General features: G+C 35.9%; 1 protein-coding gene across 2 annotated transcripts in view; it reads right to left on the bottom strand.

The window, feature by feature from the left end:
• Window positions 1–15,249, bottom strand: part of LOC119539557 (zinc finger protein OZF-like) — a 93,775-nt gene extending 78,526 nt beyond the window's left edge. Inside the window, exon 1 of one of the 2 annotated variants that reach the window (XM_037843253.1) lies at window positions 15,139–15,249. The gene's annotated coding sequence lies outside the window, so the exon portion shown is untranslated. Of the gene's footprint in view, window positions 1–12,846; window positions 13,005–15,138 lie in introns of those variants that run through there. The other variant, XM_037843254.1, reaches the window with a different exon arrangement.
• Window positions 15,250–20,513: the final 5,264 nt, after the last annotated feature.

The following is a 20,513-nucleotide window of genomic DNA, read 5'->3' as shown; positions in this document are numbered from 1 at the left end:
TAACTAGATTGAACTTAAGCATTTGGAAATGGACAGAGGGGACAGTAGCACATTGCTGTGAGAATAATTAACACTGCTAAATGGCATGTGTGTGTGATGGAAAGGGGATGTTTAGAGTCATGTATGTCATGACAAGGAAAGTTGGAAGTTAAAACATGGGAATATATAACAGCAAACCTTGTGGACAATGTCTGTGATTAACTGTACAAATATTAAAAAGTTCTTTAATGAACTATAGCAGACGTCCAACACCATTATAAGGGAATTAATAATAAAGGGGTATATGGGAAAAAAACACACCTATTGCAAACTATGGTCTACAGTTAACAGTAATATTTAAATACTCTTTCATCAACAGTAACAAATGTAGTGCACCAATATGGTATAGTATTGGTATACTCATAAAGGGTATGAAAAGATTTGGATATTCTTTTTTATTTCTTTTCTGGAATAATGAAAATGTTCTAAAACTGATCATGGGGTTGTATGCAAAACTATGTGATGATACTGTGAGCCAGTGATTGTACACTTGGGTTTGTCTGCATGGTGTATGAATATATTTCTTTAAAAAAGACTTTTGCAACATTCTTGCATCCAAAAGCTTTTGAAAATATGCAAAATTCAAGGGGCAGAAAGAATGCTGAACAGAATATTGGAAGAGAAAACTTCAAAAATTTAATGAAAGCCAAGAATATGCACATTCAAGAAGGCGAAACAAAACAAAACAAAAAACCAAACAGGATAAACTCCCACAGACAGACACCAATACACATGGTCATCAAACTATCCAATGCCAAGGAAAAAGAGAGTTCTAAAAGCACGAGAGGAAAGCAATGAGTTATGTATAAAGGAATCCTAATAAGATTAAATCGTGGTTTCCCATCTGAAACCTTGGAGGCAAGAAGGCAGTGGGACAAAATACTTAAAGTACTGAAAGAAAACAAATGCAAACCAAGAATTTTATACCTGAGAGACTGTCTTTCAAAAATAACAGATAGATTCAGACATTTCAAGATTTAAAAAAAAAAGCTGAGGGAATTCATCACCACAAGACACGCTCTACAAGCATTGTTAAATGGAGCTCTTCAGGCAGAAAGGAAGGGACACTAAAAAATGGATCACAACAGCACGAGGAAATAAAAACCTCTGGTAAAAGAAATCATACAGGTCATTAAAAATGTCAATACTATTGCTTCTTTCAGGTCATATAACTCAAATGCATAAAAAACAATGGTAAATTTTTGGTTTTGGACATACAATATATAAAAATATAATTTGTACAAATAAAACAAAAAGGTGGGGGGAAAAGAACTATAAAAACAGTATATGTTTGTGCTATTAAAATTAAGTTCATAGCAAAGAAAACATTAATCTTATAGATTTATTATATTAAACTTAGCCCACTGGTAATCACAAAGAAAATTCACGATAATTATATACAGAAAGAAATGAGAAGGAACTCCAGATGATGCAAAACAAAAAAATTAAATAAATGTGAAAGAATACATTAAGGAAAGAACTAAGGGGGGGAATTATATGACTTGCAAATAGCAAGAAGCAAAATGACAGTTTAAACTTCTGCATTATCAGTAGTTACTTTCAATGTAAATGGATTAAACTCTCCAGAAAAAAGGCAGAGATTGGCCAAATGGATGAGAAAGCATGATCTAACTGAATTCTGTTTAGAAAACACTCACCTAAACTTGAAAGACACAAGTAGGTTGAAGGTGAAAGGATGGAGAAAAATATATCATGCCAACAGGAACCAAGAGAGAGAGAGAGTAGCTACAGATAAAAACTTACAAGAAAAACTGTTAAAACCCCTATATAACTGATAAAGGGGTTATTTCAACAGTAAGTCTTAATGATTATACATATATATGAACTTAAACACAGAGACCCAAAGTAAGTGAAGCAAATATCAAAAGATTTGCAGAGAGAAATTCCACATTAATAGATTTCAATAAACCACTTTCAAAAATGATAGAACCATATATATATATATATATATATATATATATATATATAGAGAGAGAGAGAGAGAGAGAGAGAGAGAGGGAGAGAGAGAGAGAGAGAGAGAGAGAGAGATAACACTTTATCCAAAAGCAGCATAATACACATTCTTCTGCAGTGCACATGGGTCATCCTCCAGCACAGTCCATGTTTGATTGTTCCAGTTTACTAAAGCTGCTGGTTTGCAAAATACCAGAAATGGCTTGGCTTTTGTAAAGAGGATTTATTAGGTTACAAATGTATAGTTCTAAGGCCATAAAAAGGTTCAAACTAAGGCATAAGCAAGAGGATACCTTCACTGAAGAAAGGCTGACAGTGTCTGGAACACCTCTCTCAGTTGAAAAGGCACATGGCTGGCACCTACTGGTCCTTTCCTCCTGGGCTGCATTGATTTCAGCTTCTTATTCTAGTGGCTTCCTCTCAAATGTCTCTCTCAGCTTCTGTGCATGCTGGCTTCATTTTCCCAGGTCATTTCTCTCTAAGCAACTGGGGGTCCTCTCTTAGCTTTTCCAGGGCAACTCTGGGCTTCATCTCTTAGCTTGGCATCTCCAAATGTCTTTCTGTCTGCATCTCCAAGCCTCTCAGTCTGTGGTGGCTGTGCTCTCTTAAGGACTCCAGTAGAGTAATCAAGATCCATCCAAAATGGACAGAGCCACATCTCCATGAAAATAATCTACTAAAAAGGTCTCACCCACAACTGGGTGGTTCACATCTTCATGGAAACAACCCAATCAAAAGATTCCATCCACAATAGGTCTGCCTCTACAAGATGACCAAAAGAACATGGCCTTTCCTGGGGTACACAACAGCTCCAAACCAGCATATTGATTTAAAAAAAAAAAAAATGAAGTGTCAATAAATTAAAAAATATAGAAATCATACAATGTACCTTCTCCAACCACAATGAAATGGAGCTAGAAATCAATCACAGAGGTAGTCTTGGAAAATTCACAAATATGCGGAAGTAAAACAACAAACTTAAAAAAGGGATCAAAGAAAAAATCACCAAGAAATTAGGATATACCTGTAGGTGGATGACACTGAAATCATAACATACCAAAACTTCTGGGTTGCAACAAAGGAACTGCTGAGAGGAAGTTTTTAGCTCTAAATGTTTACATTTAAACAGAAAGATCTCTTAGGAATACATTTCCATTAGCACCCTTTAGACAAGACCAAATTAGCAATCAAAGGGTGGAGAAACAGTTACTTGAGACACTCTGCATAGCGAGCAAATGAATGATGCACACATACATCTATCACTCATGTGGTAATCATTTGAGAACCAGTTCTATTCCAGGAGCAGTGTTGGGCACCATGGATAAACCAAGACAGAGACTCAGTTCTTATCTTCAGGTTACAGTGGATGATGTGTAATTAAAGAAGACAGTTTTAGTTTTAATTTTCCTTTTTCTCTCTCACTGTCTACAAACACACTAACATACACACACACACACACACACACACACACACTCCACAGAATATTCCCTTAGTTGATACCTAAAAATCATTGGCTAAAGGGTTTCAATTAAAAGAACAAACAGTTATGTCTCCAATAAAGGAGGAGTAAGGAACTCCAAATACTTAACCTTACACTACGCTGGCATAATCTACCCAAGTCAACTTCGCAGGAACTGTAGAAATATATAAAAAAGTACAATCAGGGAACTGCTTAATGAAGAAGATGCTACTACATTTTATTAAGAGAGTTTGCAGCATTTTTGGTTGCTGTTCTATGATTCCCCATTCCCCAGAATAGAGGAGGCCTTGGGGTCAGTGGTTCATGTTCCTGATGTGGCTTCCTGGTGCCAGGGAAGGAAATATGGACCACATTCTCATAATAACATGACTGTGCATTATGCTCTACCTGGAGGCTCCAGCTGTGACTGGTTCTGGGGTTCATCTTGTTTCACCCCTTGGAACCTTCCCAGGATTGACGGGGTCTTCCAGATAGTGATTGTGGAAAACAATGAAAAGTATATACTAACCAGAGCCACCTGGGTTAAAGGATAACAGGAAAAGCAGAAGAGGGAGGAGCCTGGTGAAAAAGATAGATTGTGGGATAAGGGCTTTGCAAAACTTCTCTATAAATCAGTGAAAGAAGGTGGTCAAACATGTGCAGGGTCATATATTTGCTCAGAAAATATCAATAAATAGAAATAAAGCATATTAAAAAAATAGAAATTCTGGTGCTGTGGGATAAAAGGAAATAAGATTTCACCAAGGAGTTAAAAAAACAGATTAGAGCAGATGTTCTAGTTTGCTAATGCTGCTGGAATGCAAAACACCAGAGATGGATTGGCTTTTATAAAAGGGGGTTTATTTGGTTACACAGTTACAGTCTTAAGGCCATAAAGTGTCCAAGGTAGCACATCAGCAATAGGGTACCTTCACTGGAGGATGGCCAATGGTATCCAGAAAACCTCTGTTAGCTGGGAAGGCACATGGCTGGCGTCTGCTCCAAAGTTCTGGTTTCAAAATGGCTTTTTCCCAGGACGTTCCTCTCTTGGCTGCAGTTCCTCAAAAATGTCACTCTTAGTTGCACTTGGGGTACTTGTCCTCTCTCAGCTTCTCCAGAGCAAGGGTCTGCTTTCAATGGCCGTCTTCAAACTGCAGTTCCTCTCTCAGTTCCAGTGCATTCTTCAAAGTGTCCCTCTTGGCTGTAACAAGCTCACTCCTTCTGTCTGAGCTTCTATACTGCTCCAGTAATTTAACCCAGACCCACCCTGAAGGGGCAGGCCAACACCTCCACGGAAATTATCCAATCAGAGTCATCACCCACAGTTGGGTGGGGCACATCTCCATGGAAACGCTCAAAGGATTCCAATCTAATCAGCACTAAAATGTCTGCCCCACAAGATTGCATCAAAGAATATGGCTTTTTCTGGGGGACACAGTTCATTTAAACCAGCAACAGCAGACAAAAAGTAAGCAAACAAAAGATAATCAGGAAACCTGGAGACATGAAATTGACACTGTCCAATCTAATGAGCAAAAGAAAAAAGAATGAAGAAAAGGAAACAGACACTAAGGGGCCTAAATGAAAAGCATTAAACTTAACCAAATTTAAATAAAGATGTCCCAGAAAAACAGGAAAGAGAGAAAGAGATAGAGACTATGTGAAGAAATAATGGACAAAACTTCCCAAATATAATGAAAGATATGTATCTAAACATTGAAGAAATTCAATGAAATTCCAGCAAGATTAACTTAAAGAGATCGACATTAAGACACATTATAATCGAACTCTCAAAAGACACAGACAATTTTGAAGTAAACAATAGAGAAGTAACTCATAAGATACACAGATCTTTGATTATTTTATTTAACTGTTGATTTCACAACAACAACATACAAAGTGGGCTCACATACAAAATGATGACAGCCAAAAAAAAAAAAACAACTCAATCAAGATTACTATATCTGGCAAAAATTCCTATGAAATACAGAAGAAATTAAGACATTCATTGTTAAACAAAATAGGAGTATGTTGCCAGTAGTCCTGCCCTACAAGAATGTTGCTAGTAGTCCTGCCCTACATGTTGACAAGAAAGGACAACAGACAGTAACTCAATGTATATGAATAAATACAGAGTGGTGGTAATGGTAAATACATAGATATGATAAATGTCAGTATTGTTATTTTTTCATATGTAAGTTCACTTTTATTCCTATTGATTTAAAGCACAAATGCATAAAACTATATTTATAAATCCATGTTAAAAGAACATTAAGTGTGAAGACATAATCTGTGGCAATAACAAAAGGAGAGTGGAGGAGATGTATAAAAGCAGGATATCTGTATACTACTAAAGCTAAGTTGATTTTAATTCAACCTTATTTCTTTTAAGTGTTTAAGATAACACTTATAATCCACAGGGTAACAACTAAGAAAATAGGGAAAAAAATAAAAGAAACAGGAAATGAGAAGAAAATAAAAAGGGAACATTAAGGTAAAGTGAATTAAACACAAAGGAAGGAAAAATGGAGAAAGAGGATGAACAATATATGACATGTAGAAACCAAATAACAAAATGACAGAAGTCCTCTCTTAGTAATTATTTTAAATGTAAAAGGGGTAACTCTCCGAATAAAAAACAGAGGTTGGCAGAAGTGATAAAAAAAGAGAACATGATCCATCTCTATCCTGTCTAAAAGAGACTTAACTGTAGAGACAAAAACACTAATAGGTTGAAAGTAAAAAAAATAGAAAATGATTATCCCAGAAAACAGGAACCAAAGGAGAGCTCAGTGATTATATGAAATTCAGATACTATGGACTTTAAGACCAATATATTTACAAGAGGAAAAAGATATTATATGTAAATTATTAGAGAAGTTTTAGGTTTACAGAACAATCATGCATAAAATTCAGGATTCCCGTATACCTCCCCATCACTAACATTTGCACTGGTGTGGAAAATCTGTCAAAACTGATGATACCACTTTTTGTAATTCTAGTATTTTTGACAGTAGTTACATTTGTTGCAATTGATGAAAGATTAAAGTAGTACTATTAACTACTGTCTATCATTAATATTCAATTGTTGCAAATTGAATCCAACAAAATATTTTAAAAATTATATACCACAACCAAGTGGGTTTTATATCAGGTATGCAAGAGTGGTTCAACATAAGAAAATCAAAAAATCAAAGGGGAAAAAACACATAATCACCTAAATTGATGCAGAAAAGGCATTTGACAAGATTCAGCAATCTTCTCGATAAAAACACTTGATAAAAACAATTCAAATGATAGAAATATATGGAAACTTCCAGATGTTTCCACAGTAATTGTGGGAGACTTCAATACATCACTCTCTCCTTCAGATAGATCAACCAGACAGGGAACCAATGAGAACCTACACAATGTGATAAATGAATTAGACTTAACAGACATATTCAGAGCATTTACATTCCAAAGCACCAGGATATACATTCTTCTCTAGTGCTCATGGAACCTTCTCCAGGATAAGTCAAATGCTGGAGCATAAAACAAGCCTCAATAAATTTAAAGATTGCAATTATTCAAGAAGCACATTTTCTGATGACAATGGAATGCAACAAGAAAACAATAACCAACAAAGATCTAGAATCTTCACAAATATCTGGAGGTTAAACAACACACTACTAAACAATCAGTGAGTCAAAGAAGACATTTCAGTAGAATATCTAGAGATGAATGAAAATGAGAACACAACATATCAAAACTTATGGGATGCAGCAAAGGCAGTATTGAGGGGGAAATTTATAGCTCTAAATGCATACATTAAAAAGGAAGAAAGAGCTAAAATCAAAGAACAAATGGAACAGCTGAAGAAGCTAGAAAATGATCAGCAAACTAATCCTAAAGCACACAGAAGAAGATAACGAGATTAAAGCAGAAATAAATCACAGGGAGAAAAAAATATATATAGAAAAAATAAAACCAAAAGTTGGTTCTTTGAGAAGATCAAGACTGACAAATCCTTAGCTAGGCTGAAAACTGAAAAAGAGAGAAGACCCAAATAAAAAAATAATAATAAATGAGAGGGGGGACATTACTGTGGATCCTGAAGAAATTCTTAAAAAATCATAAGAGGATACTATGAACAATTGTATGCTAACTAGATAATTTAGAGGAAATGGATACACATGAACAATCTAGACTGACCAGAGATGAAACAGAAGACCTCAACAAACCAATCACAAGCAAAGAGACCCAATCAGTCACCAAAAAGCTTCCCACAAATAAATGCCCAGGGCCAGATGGCTTCACAGGGGAATTCTACCAAACTTTCCAAAAAGAACTGACACCAAGCTTACTTAAATCTTTCAAAAAATTGAGGAAAATGAAACACTCCCTAACTTATTTTATGAAGCCAACATTACTCTAATACCAAAACCAGATAAAGATGCTACAAGAAAGGAAAACAACAGGCCAATCTCCCTAATGAATATAGATGCAAAAATTCTCAACAAAATACTTGCAAATTGAATTCAAAGACACATTAAAAAAATCATACACCATGACCAGGCATGCAAGGGTGGTTCAATATAAGAAAATCAATCAATATAATACAATATATTAACAAATCAATAAGGAAAAATAAAATGATTTCAATAGATGCTGAAAAAACATTTAACAAAATTCAGTATCCTGTTTTGATAAAAGCACTTCAAAAGGTAGGAATTGAAGGAAACTTCCTCAGTATGATAAAGGGCATATATGAAAAACCCATAGCCAGCATAGTACTAAATGATGAGAGACTGAAAGCCTTCCCTTTAAGATCAGGAACGAGACAAGGATGCCCACTGTCACCACTAGTATTTAACATTCTGCTAGAAATTCTAGACAGAGCAATCTGGCACGGCAAAGAAATAGAAGGCACCCAAACTGGAAAGGAAGAACTAAAACTGTCATTATCGACAGAAGATATATTATATTTGGAAAGCCCTGAGAAATCAATGACATGGCTACTTGACCTAATAAACAAATCTGGCAAAGTGACGGAAAACAAGATTAATGCACATAAGTCAGTATGTTCCTATACACTAGAAATGACCTAACTGAAGAGACGCTCGGGAAAAGATTCCATTCTCAACAGCAACTAAAAGAAATCAAGTACCTATGAATAAACTTAATCAAGGATGTTAAAGACATCTACACAGAAAATTACATAACTTTACTAAAAGAAAGGGGGGGAGGGTCCTAAAGAGGTGGAAAGATATTTTGAGATCATGGATAGGAAGGCTAAATGTCATTAAGATGTCAATCCTACCCAAACTGATCTACAGATTCAATACAATTCCAATCAAAATTCCAACAACATATTTGCAGACTTGGAAAACCTAGTTATCAAATCTATTTGGACGGGAAAGATGCCTGAAATTGCTAAAAACATTCTAAAAAAGAAAAATGTAGTGGGAGGACTTACTCTTACTGACTTTGAAGCCTACTGTGAAACCACAATAGCCCAAATAGTATGGTATTGGCACAAAAATAGACATGTTGATCAATGGAATCAAATTGAGAATTCAGAAATAGACACCCAGATCTACAGTCGACTGATATTTGATAACCCCCAAATCCACTGAACTGGGACAGAACAGTCTCTTCAACAAATGGGGCTGGGAGAACTGGATATCCACATCCAAAAGAATGAAAGAGGACCCATATCACACATTATACAGAAATTAACTCATAGTGCATCAAAGAATATACGAGACAGTACCATAAATACTCCTAAAAGATACTGTAGGGAAACATCATCAAGACCTAGTATTAGGAGGTCACTTCTTAGACCTTATACCCAAAACACAAGCAACTAAAGAAAAAAGTAGATAAATGGGAATTTCTCAAAATTAAAACCTTCCAACCTCAAAGGAATTTGTCGAAAACATAGAAAAGCAGCCAACTGAATGGGAGAAAATACTTGGAAACCATGTATCTGATAAGAAACTGATATCTTGCATATATAAAGAAATTGTACAACTCAATGACAATAGTACAAACAGCCCAATTATAAAATGGGGAAAAGATATGAAAAGACATTTCTCTGAGGAGGAAATACAAATGGCTAAAAAAAGTATGAAAAATTGTTTATCTTCACTAGCTATTAGGGAGATGTAAATCAAGACCACATTGAGATATTATCTCACACCAATAAGAATGGCTGCCATTTAAAAAAAAAAAAACAGAAAACAGGAAACTATAAATGATGGAGAGGATGTGGAGAAATTGGAACTCTTATTCATTGTTGATGAGACCGTATAATGGTACAACCACTATGGAAGACAATTTGGCAGTTCCTCATAAAACTAGATACCAAGTTACCCTATGATCCAGCAATTTCACTTCATGGCCCATACCCAGAAGATCTGAAAGCAGTGACACAAAAATCTGAAAGCAATTTTCATGGTGCCATTGTTCACAATTGCCAAGAGATGGAAACAATCCAAATGTCCTTCAACAGAAGAGTGGATAAACAAAATGTGATATATACACACAATGGAATACTAAGCAGCAGTAAGAAGGAATGAGGTCATGAAACATATGAAAACATGGATCAACTCTGAGGACATAATGCTGAGAGAAATAAGCCAGATACAAAAGGAGAGATATTGTATGTTACAACTAATGTGAACCCTGTGAAAAATGTAAAATAAGTATCTTACAGTGTAGAATATAAGGGACCTAGAGACAGAAGCTATTGAAGGGGGAATGATAATAAGGGTGATCTTAATTGTATCAGAATGGTCAGGTATGACTATGGTTCATTAATGGGATTATAAGTATCAGTGATACATTGAAGGCAAATATGTTCATAAATGGTTGTTTAAGGGCATGTAACCCACAGAGTAGCACCACAAACCTAAGTTAAGTGTTAGCATGATATACTTATAAGGTATGATACTGGTGGAGAGGGTTAACAACAGAGAGGTATGGAAAAACTAACCATTACATATCAATGACTATATTTAATAGGAATATCTTATCAACTCTACATTAATACTAGGGATGAATAACTAGCACCTGATAAGAGCTCGGGGATGTACTATGTTGATAATTGTTTAAAGTTGAGAGTAATGATGATTATACAATTAAGTGAAGATAATGTAAGAAACTAAACATTTACCTTTGGATAGAAGATATTTTAAGTGAAGTTAGGAACCCACTACTTAATAAATTAAGCCTTCAACTTGAGGCTTGCTCTGGTGAAATTCAGGGTTGTAACCAGCAAGTTGAGCCCTCCTACAATTATGCCTAAGAGGCACCTCCAGGGAACCTCTTTTGTTGCTCAGATGTTGTCTTTCTCTCTCTTAGCCCAATTCAGCAAATGAATTCATTATGCTCCCCACAATGAGGGACATGACTCCCAGGGGAATGAATCTCCCTGGCTACATGGGACATGATTTCCAGGAATTATCCTGGCCCTGACAGCAAGGGATTGCAAATGCCTACTTGACAAAAAGGGGAAAAAAGAAATGTAACAAGCTGAGGTCACAGTGGCTGAAAGATCCCAAATACAGCTGAGAGGCTATCCTGGATTTCTCTTATGCAAGCTCTAACCAGACATCCCAAATGACTACAGTATGCCATGCCCTTACCAAAAGTAATCCCCAAATACCTAGGACCCTACCTAAGATTCTATAAAAGATGCACTCACTAAATTTATCTTTCAGAAAGTTAAAGTATTCCTATACCAGACAAATCCTAACAGAGGCAACAGCCTTTTTATGATTAAGTATCAGATGCATCCCCTTTCCCCATACTATTGACACCCCCTTCAATATGAACAAGTTAGGGTGCTCATTGCCTAGATACCCCTGAAGATGGAGAAAGAGATTAAGTTAGAGGATGGGGTAACAATAAACAAGATAACATTTAGCAAAGGTCTACGAACACTTAAATTTTATATACTTATACATATATTTTTTGGATGCTGGGTTGTTCGAATAGCTGGAGGGAGGTAAATGACATGTTGGAACTGTGGCCTATAGCATCCTTTGGGATGTGCTTTATAGCTGCTTGTTGAATTGTGCCCTGAAGGTCTTCACCTTTCTGTATATACACTGTATTGCATAATAAGGAAAGAACTGAAACTGTAGAACTGTGTGTTAAGAGATTGTAGGAAGGTGTAAATGTATGGCTAAAACCAACATGAACCATAAGCAGACAGCTGCCCTGCACGACAGCAGGTGCCGGCCTCTCTGAAAGGGAATGAGAACCAAAGATATGTATAACAAAGGAAGTCACTGGAGCCTAACAGAGTTTACCCGGGAGTTTTGATAATAGTTAATAGATCACCTGTGTCTCCACCAAGGGGTAGGCTCCCCTTCTGCAGACGTGCTGGTGAAATGAAGATAAGGAAGTCTTTGTGATCGTCCCAAGGAATTAGCCCTTCCTTGAGACGTGCAACAAAGCACTTTTACTCCTGGACAAATTGCCATAAATACAGGCCCGAGTCCCAGGAAAAGCTGGAGGTCTCACCCAGGAGATGTCACTTTGCCTGGGACCATATACCAGCTGGGACTCTGATAGGTTGAAGAACTGGGACTTCCCCAGCCAGTAGAATCAGATGTGGGGGCTTTCCCAAGCTTGGTGAGTTTTTCTTTTTCTTTCCTTTATCTCCTGGACAGACTGCTTTGTCTGCTGGGCAAACCACTTCACTTTCAACTATCGTGTCATTAATGATAAATGTTTGTAACCCTGATTTAATGAGTTTTTCTTTTCCTTTCCTTTGTCTGCTGGACAGACTGCTTTACTTTCAACTATTGTATTAGTCATAATAAATGTTTGTAGTCTTGTAGTTCAATAAATCTCTTCTGTAAAGTTACACTATATTAGTTTGTCTCTTCCCTCCTCCCACTATTTACCTCGCACAACAAACTGTAACCCATAACAATTTTTTAGATTGTCTATATGACTGCTTGTTGAACTGTACATCAAAAGATGACATCTGTCTGTATGTTATATTTTACAATAATGGAAATGGCTGGAGTTGTGGAACTGTGATCCATAACATTCTTTGAAATTTGTTCTGTAACTGCCTGTTAAATCATACTTTGAAAGTTATCATTTTTCTGGATGTATATTTCACAATAAAAATTGTTAAAAAAATTCAAAGGGAAGATATTCTTAAATAAAGAGAAAATTAAAAGAATCATAAGTGAGCATTTGACAAAGTCTGTACAGATACGTTTGTAAAGTGAGATGAAACTAATGATCTTCCAGGAAAATATCAATTACCTAAACTTACTGCAGAAGAAATAAAAATCTTTAAATAGTATCCATGGAAAAATATGAGAGTGTTACCCAAGGAACAATTCCCTCTGGTTCCCTACACTTACCCCTAAATTATGGACACAGGTGAATGTTTCAAACATTCAAGGAATAAATAATTCCATCTGTATGCAAACTTTTCCAGGGCAGGTGACATCAGCTTAATATCAATACTGAAACCTGACCAAGATAACACACATGAAAAACAAAATAAATTCCAATCTCATTTATAAATATTGACACAAAAAAATCTTAAATATTAGAAGACAGAATTTGTAAGGACATCAAAAGAATAATATAACATGACCAGCAACATAAGGGTGATTATATAGGAACTATTTTAATATAATTAACCATTTTAATAGTTCAGAGGAGAAAAGTTATCCTCTCCATGGAAAAATAAAAGGCATCTGACAATATTAAATATATATTAATGACTTAAAATAACCCTTAATAAAATAGAAATGTTTCAAAAATTGCATTTCTTAAAAAAACAAAAATAAATAAAAATTTAAAAAAAAAGAAAGTAAAAAGTTTACTCAATGGGAGAAAACATTCAGAAACCACGTATCTGATAAAAGTTTAAATCCAGAATATGCAAAGAAAACCTACAACTCAACAACAAAAGGACAATCAACCCAATTATAAAATGGCTTGATTATTCACTTTTCTAAGAAGGAACTACAAATAGCTAAAAAGCATAGAAAAAGATGCTGAACTTCATTAGCTGTCAGGAAAATGGAAATTAAAACCACAATGAAATAACATTTCACACCTACTATAATGGTCTTGTCAAAAATAAATAAATAAATAAATAAAAACTACAAGTGCCAGCAAGGATATTGACAAACAGACACACTTATTCACTGTTGTTGGGAACACAGAATGGTGCAGCTGCCCTGGATGGCCCCATTCCCAGCAACATCATACCTGATCTCAAACAAATAAATGATGAGGACCATGTCTCATAGAACCAGGATGCTAGTATCTTCCAAAATGGGAATTAGCTGAGGTAAATGAAATGCAAGTCCCAGATGTGAAGCGGGAACAGTAAGGTGACCTACTTATTACTTAAGCTTATAACCACCGATCCTCTGAGACTCCCTGAGTCTCTTTTTTGCAGAATTTTTTTGCAGACTGTCATGTTGTTTATCCTCTCTTTGCCTAAGATTTCTCATATCATCGTCAACAATAATTATGACTACCTCCTATGTAATATTTTGTGAGAAATAATGAGCTAGTACATTCAAAGTTCACAGAATTTTGTCTGATGTTGATACCATCAGAAAACACAGTTCTAAATAGTCAGGCCCACCTGATCCCCATCAAACAGAGAAACAAGTCTCTACTTTGGTGAGAAGTAAGTTTATTGAGGATGCATTAACAAGGAACTGGAGGAAGAAAACTTTCCAAGGCCAGTTCAGAGAGTGGTTTGGGCTTTTATAACCCCCCCAAAAAAACAGACAAAGAAATGGCCAGAATCCAGAAGAAAACAGAAGGGGAAAAAAAAAAAATGCAACAGAGAAAGCTGTTATCTTGAAGTCCTCCCCTCATTCAGGCTTGTTTTTCAAGAAGGTACTGATTATGAGATCATATGGTTACATCCCTCATATCCTACTGCAGGCAATGCTGGGAAAATTCCTGGGAACAGAGAATAAGTTTTTTTTGTTGTTGAGATTAGAGCAACAGCAAGTTATTTTAACAAGGGCTTTTTATGCTCAGAATAACTCAAGGCTGCTTGAGTGATCTTAATAAACAGTTTTCTTTCTTTTTCTCTATTGGCTATTGAAGACTACGCTAAGCATTTTTCATTTAAAGAATTATACTGAATATTTTCTACTTATCCATTTATCAATGTACATTAAGGTTTCAAGTAAGATTTATTATGACCTAATAATCTTCCCATGCTTTCAAAATAAAGGTTAACTCCCCTTTGGGAAATGTTTACCAAATTAGAAAAATGTATGTAAATCGGTAAGAACGATAAGGAAGAATTGAACAAGCAATCCAATGGAACAATACAAGTACCTTCAATCACCTGGAATATGTGAGAGATTGCTTACAATTTTCTTAATACATACTATTTCTTTGAAATCTTAACGCATTATTAAGAAAGGCAACATCGCTACTGATTGAAAATAAAATAATGCAGTCAAAAACTTTACCTGGGATCCGCCGGCGGGTGCTGCAAGAGCATTCCCGACCCCCACCCGCTCCTGCCCCCGCGACAAAGGGCCACAGAGCTAACGCCGGACCGCTTAGCGGCCGCCGCGCCTCCGGGGGACTGTCTGCGCCGCCGGTCGCGCCAGTGACCCGCTCCCGTCAGCTGAGAGGAGGCCCGCGGGGAGCGGCAGACTCACGTTTGGGAGCTTGGGGTCGCCTTCGCCATCTTGCGTCCACCGCGGCCGCCTTTCGCACCCCAAGCCGCTACTCCCTCTGCAGTCTCAACGCCATCCAGACACCGGCAGAAGCTCCCGGTAGTACCGAACTCTCGCGATAGTAAGATTTTCGTTCAGCTACGTCAGAGGAGGAAGGAACCCGCTTCTGGTGCCGTTGCTTGCTCTCACCATTGAGAAGGAATGGAGAACGGCCCACCTATTCTGGGGCTGAAGGAGCCTATTCAGCCGCAGAAACTCATTTCTCTAAATTATCAAGGTTAGAAAAATGACGAAAGAACCGCCATATTTCATCGGTTTTAATATGCATATCTTTGCATGTTAACGTCTCTAAGAAATCAGTCTGAGTCCCACAATCAGTTATGTGTTTTTGTTGAACTGGCAGCATTTTCTCTTTTCTAGTGACTCAGGAAAAGGAAATAGTAGTGCATTTTAGAACTGATGGCACCGTAGATTTGATGAAACACATTAGGTAGAACTTCAACCTAATTGTAGGGGGTGTGAAACCAGTCCGTCTTGAGGGACACTGCAGGCGGAGTCTGTTTAGTCCTTGAACTATTTTTAAATGGTTCAGCGTGGTCATATGTGGTTTTGGAAAATCTGTTCTGGGTGTTTGCCATGTGGTGACCCAGTCCCAAGAATGGAATTCAGTTTTCCGACCCGGGAGATACCAAATCTGTAAGCTCAGGCATCCAAGATTGTTGGCCTGGTAAACCGCAACAAAATGGCTTCCCCAGTTTAGCAAGTCTGTTCTCAACCCTGGCAAAGCTTAGAATTCAATATAGGCAGTCTTTTGTTAAATATGGCAGATTTACCTCCTCTTCCTCCTGAGACCCTTCTAATATGATAGGAAAGGTTTTTTATAAAGGCAAAAACCCATGAGGGCAAAAAGATGGGAATCTTGTGGAGCTGGAGCCAAGCAGACAGTCGTCGCTGCCTTAGAAGACCAGCGTGGAGGCCAGTGCCTGAGGCATCGTGCATGAGAATGCGGGTGGAAAAGGAGTTGACCCCAGATCTCTCTTCCTACCAGAGCTGGCTGGAAGGCATGGACTCCTGCTCCCGCAGTGAATAGGAAATGAGCTCCAGGAGAGGAGCTCAGAAGTCCAGCGACGGGGGGTGGGGGTGGAGGGGTGGTGCAGAGCCCTGTTCTGAGGCTCCTTGGAAAGGAGGTCTCCTCTATGCAGCAGTTCCCAGTTCAAAATAAAAGACTGGTAGTTTGGGGTCCCCCAGCAGAATGGCCCAGCCAAATTCTGGCCTCAAAGGTCAGCAGAGCCAGGTGCTAGCAGTGTCTCACTTGTCATGTCACTGAAAATCCCAGGGTTCAGAGACGCCAGAGTAGAGGGAGAAATAACAAAGGAAGAAGGACTCAGAAGGAACAGATGATTCTTGCACATCTCTTTTGGGCTTATACATTAACGGTTTTTCTGGAGTTTTTCCCTGCTGGGTAATGAATTCTGCATTGTTCAGCATCGTAATTTAATACCAAATTGTTTTTACAAAATGATAGAACCACTTCAAACAGCAATGTATAATACTTCATTCTATTATATATCCTTTTTCATTTTTTCAAATGGTATCTGGTGACCTTAATTTGCATTTCTCTTGTTCTCTATAAATCTGTGCACATTTTGGAATGTTCATGGGCTGTTCATGTTTCCTTTTTTGTGACAGATTTTTCATGTCTTTTTCCTATTTTTCATCTGACTTGTCTTTTTCAAAAATGAGTTGTACATCATTCTAAATGTGATTAATCCCACTAATGGAAGGCTAGGGAGGGGGTGGAATGGGAATATTTAGGCTGTATATATGTTTCCACAACTGAAAAAAGAAAAAAAAAAAAAAGACAGTCTAACTAGTCGACAATTGAATGCTAAGGATGAACTTGGATGGGATTGGAGGGTGGAGGACAGGTGGCTCAAAGGGACACAGTTGAGACATAAGGAAAAGAAAATATAGAATGTAAGCTTTGTATCATTGTTCAATCTCTTATACTTCTTAGCTGTGCTTAATGGAATTACATAAAAGAATGTTCTTGTTCATGGGAAGTACATACGTGAATTATAGTGTATGTTCAAGGATGTGAGCAGCTAACTCTCATATGTTCAGAAGACACAGCAATAGATGATGAATGATAGATAGGGAGGGAAAGAAATAGCTATGTGACAGTATGTTAAAGTTGGTGGATTGAGCTATCGGGGGAGGGGGGTCAGGGTATGATGGAATTCTGTGTATGGGGCTAGTATTGTTTTTGCAACTATTCATGTAACTGAATTTTTTTCAAAATAAAAATAAAATAAAATAAAATAAATGAGTTGTAATTCTTCATATAGTCTAGATACTGATACTTTGTCAGTTAATATCATAAATATCTTATCCCAGTTTGACTTGGTGTTCACTTTCTTTACCGTATCTTCATGAAAAGATATTACTAATGTTAATATTCTAAACTTTATGAAACTTCTGTTTGTATACTTGTCTAATTTCAAAAAAATTAAATTAAATAATAATAAAATAATAAAATAACAAGCTTGCTTATTCTAAAAATTTATCTGTAGGTTCTCTGGGGTTTTTAGATATTAATTTAATCTCTGAATAATGGTAATCTCTGATCAACTTAATGTCTTGGCTAGTACCTCTAGAAAGGATTGTTTATAAATAGTGAAAATGAGCATTGCAGTTTTAAAGGGAATCCTTCTAGTATTGCTATGGATATTTTTTGCACGTCTTTGTTAAAGAAGATTCCCTTTAATTCCTAGGTTTGTAATTTTTTTTATTTTTCTTTTTTTTCTTTTGAAAAAGTATCTTACATTTGTAACAAATTTGCAAGTATAGTACAAAGGGTTTTTTTTCCCTGAAGCATTTTAGAGTAAGTTGCTTACCTGTTGTCTCCTCACTCCTAAATAGTTTATATTTCCTATAAACAAGGATATTCTCCTACAATAACTGCAATACAACCATCAAAATCAGGAAATTAACATCAATATAATACTACCATCTAGTCCTCAAAACTTCAGATTTCACTTATTAGCTCAAAAATGCCCTTTATAGCAAAAGGAACCAGTTCAGAATCAGATTTTGTTGCTTTTCGTAATTCTTTTGTCTCCTTTAATCTAGAAGAACTTAGTCTTTCCTTGACTTTCAAAACCTTGGCATTTTTGAAGATCACAAGCCATTTATTTTGTAGATGTCGCTCAGCTTGTGTTTGACACTTTTACCTGATCAAATTCAAGTTACACATCTTTGACAGAAATATCACTGCCCTCTTTTGATTGTGTGACTTCGATACATTTAGTCACAGAAATTAACAGCATATGGTGATACTATGTTTTCAACCAGAAAATAATAATAATTAGCTGAATTATGTGCTTTGCAGTTAATAAGTACAGTTCTTTAAATCAGTGAACTCTGTCCTCAACTGGGAAATATGACAGTGTACTTGGTCTGTATTTTATATGTCTGCATGGGGAAGCACTGCTGTTACCCCAGGAGAAGGTATGTGGCTTTTAGTAGCTGTATATGGGGAAGCCATTTAACTGAATGTTTCATATGAATAAAATCTCTATGTATATTTTGTAGGAAATTTGTCTTCAGTTCAATTGAGCATTCATAGTGTGTCTGGTCACTGCTACTCCTAGACTCTAGCTTGCCACCTAGGTGTGTCTTAAATATGAATTAAGAATGTTTATGTATATTTCATTTATTTTGGTGTATAAAAATAAAGGATGCCAATGGTTTCAGAATATACAATGTTTATGCATATTTAAGTATAAGGACACATTTGCGCATATTTATTTATAGTTACCACTTTGAAACCTGATTCCTATCATCTTGTGTTCTCAGATGTTCAGAAACATCTGAAAATATTTAATTTGGATTCAAGTATTTATCTTTTGATCACTTAACATATTTTTGACAAGTTTGAAGTAGCTTTTGATCCATCTAGTTAATATACTTTGGGGGTATATGTACCTGGAAGGACTTAAGATTTGACAGAGAAACATTTTGTTGCTCTATTAAAATCTCCTGTAGTTTTATTGTAAGAGTTAATAATTATTAGCCTAAGGTAAATCTTATGCCTAGATGATGGCTAAAACTCTGAAATTATATAATTCCTGGTTCTTAGGTAAATCAGATGTGTTTAATTAGTCATAGAAATGTATGTATGGTGATTCTGTTTTCAACATTTCAAAAATCACTAACTAACCTAATCTACTTTCGATATAATACAGCTATTTCTCAAAATCAGTGAACATGGAAATTATCACATGGTGATGCCACATGCATAAGTTTTTCTTTAAAATATACTAGTGATTTTATGCTTTACTTTTAAAGAAATGATCTATGTAATGCAGTGGGTTGAACAGCTTTCTAACATATTAAGGCTCAATTTTAATGTGCCAAATTGCCCTTTGCATGAAGCCAGGGAAGATTAATATTGGGTAGATAGTTAAAGAATTCAGGTTTGTTTATTTTTATCCATGTTTTGGGGGCTGTGCATACGTGGGTAAGAAACTATCAGTGAAAGGGGAATTTAGCTACAATGGCTGTATAAATCTCCTATAAAATCTGTTAATTTGACATTAATATCAGATGTGTATATTTTTATTTTTAGTTACTGCCTCAATTTTGGAGCAGTACTCTTTGTATTAATTTAAGTTGCATTTTTACATTTTCTCTGGTTATAAAAGTTTTTTCTTTAAAGCGTTTATTTTTTTCTTTCTAGGCTATGTCTATGGAATGGTTATAGGAAATGTCAAGTTATTTTTGTTTTTTTTCATTTTTTTTTTTTTTTTGTAGGTTATCCAGGGATGTTTTGGTTATTTGGAACTGTTGTACTCAATATTTACTTCTAAAATCTTTGGCATTGCAGATGATGTTAGTGCATTTCTTGCTAATACTTCCATGACTTGATAAAAAAAATCAAACAAGCTAATAATGAACTATTTCAGTTAATAAAATGCAAATGTTTAAACCAAATTCTAGGTTGAAGTCTGCCAACTTATTATTTTATGTATTTACTATAAAATAAAGTAAACATGACTGTAAGTATGTATTCTCCAAATTGAATTTCTTGACAGAATTCTCATACTTTATTGATTTTTCTATATGATAAAGATTTTAAAATTTTAAAGCAAGAAAACATTTGACATTTGAACACATTTTAAGTCTATACAGCCATTTTTCTCTGGCTTCTTTATAACCTCTTATAATCAATAAAGACATCATATTCAGAGTGAGTTAAACTGCAAATCATAGAATAGTCCTGCTCTCTCATTTTTCTTTTTTTCAGATTTCTGGTCAGTTCTTGTAAAAGTTTTATTTATAAGGCTTTGTGAACA

Source organism: Choloepus didactylus, chromosome 7 (genome assembly GCF_015220235.1).
Source record: "Choloepus didactylus isolate mChoDid1 chromosome 7, mChoDid1.pri, whole genome shotgun sequence".
In the NCBI taxonomy this organism is placed as follows: domain Eukaryota; kingdom Metazoa; phylum Chordata; class Mammalia; order Pilosa; family Megalonychidae; genus Choloepus; species Choloepus didactylus.
This window is presented reverse-complemented; position numbering and strand designations above follow the sequence as displayed.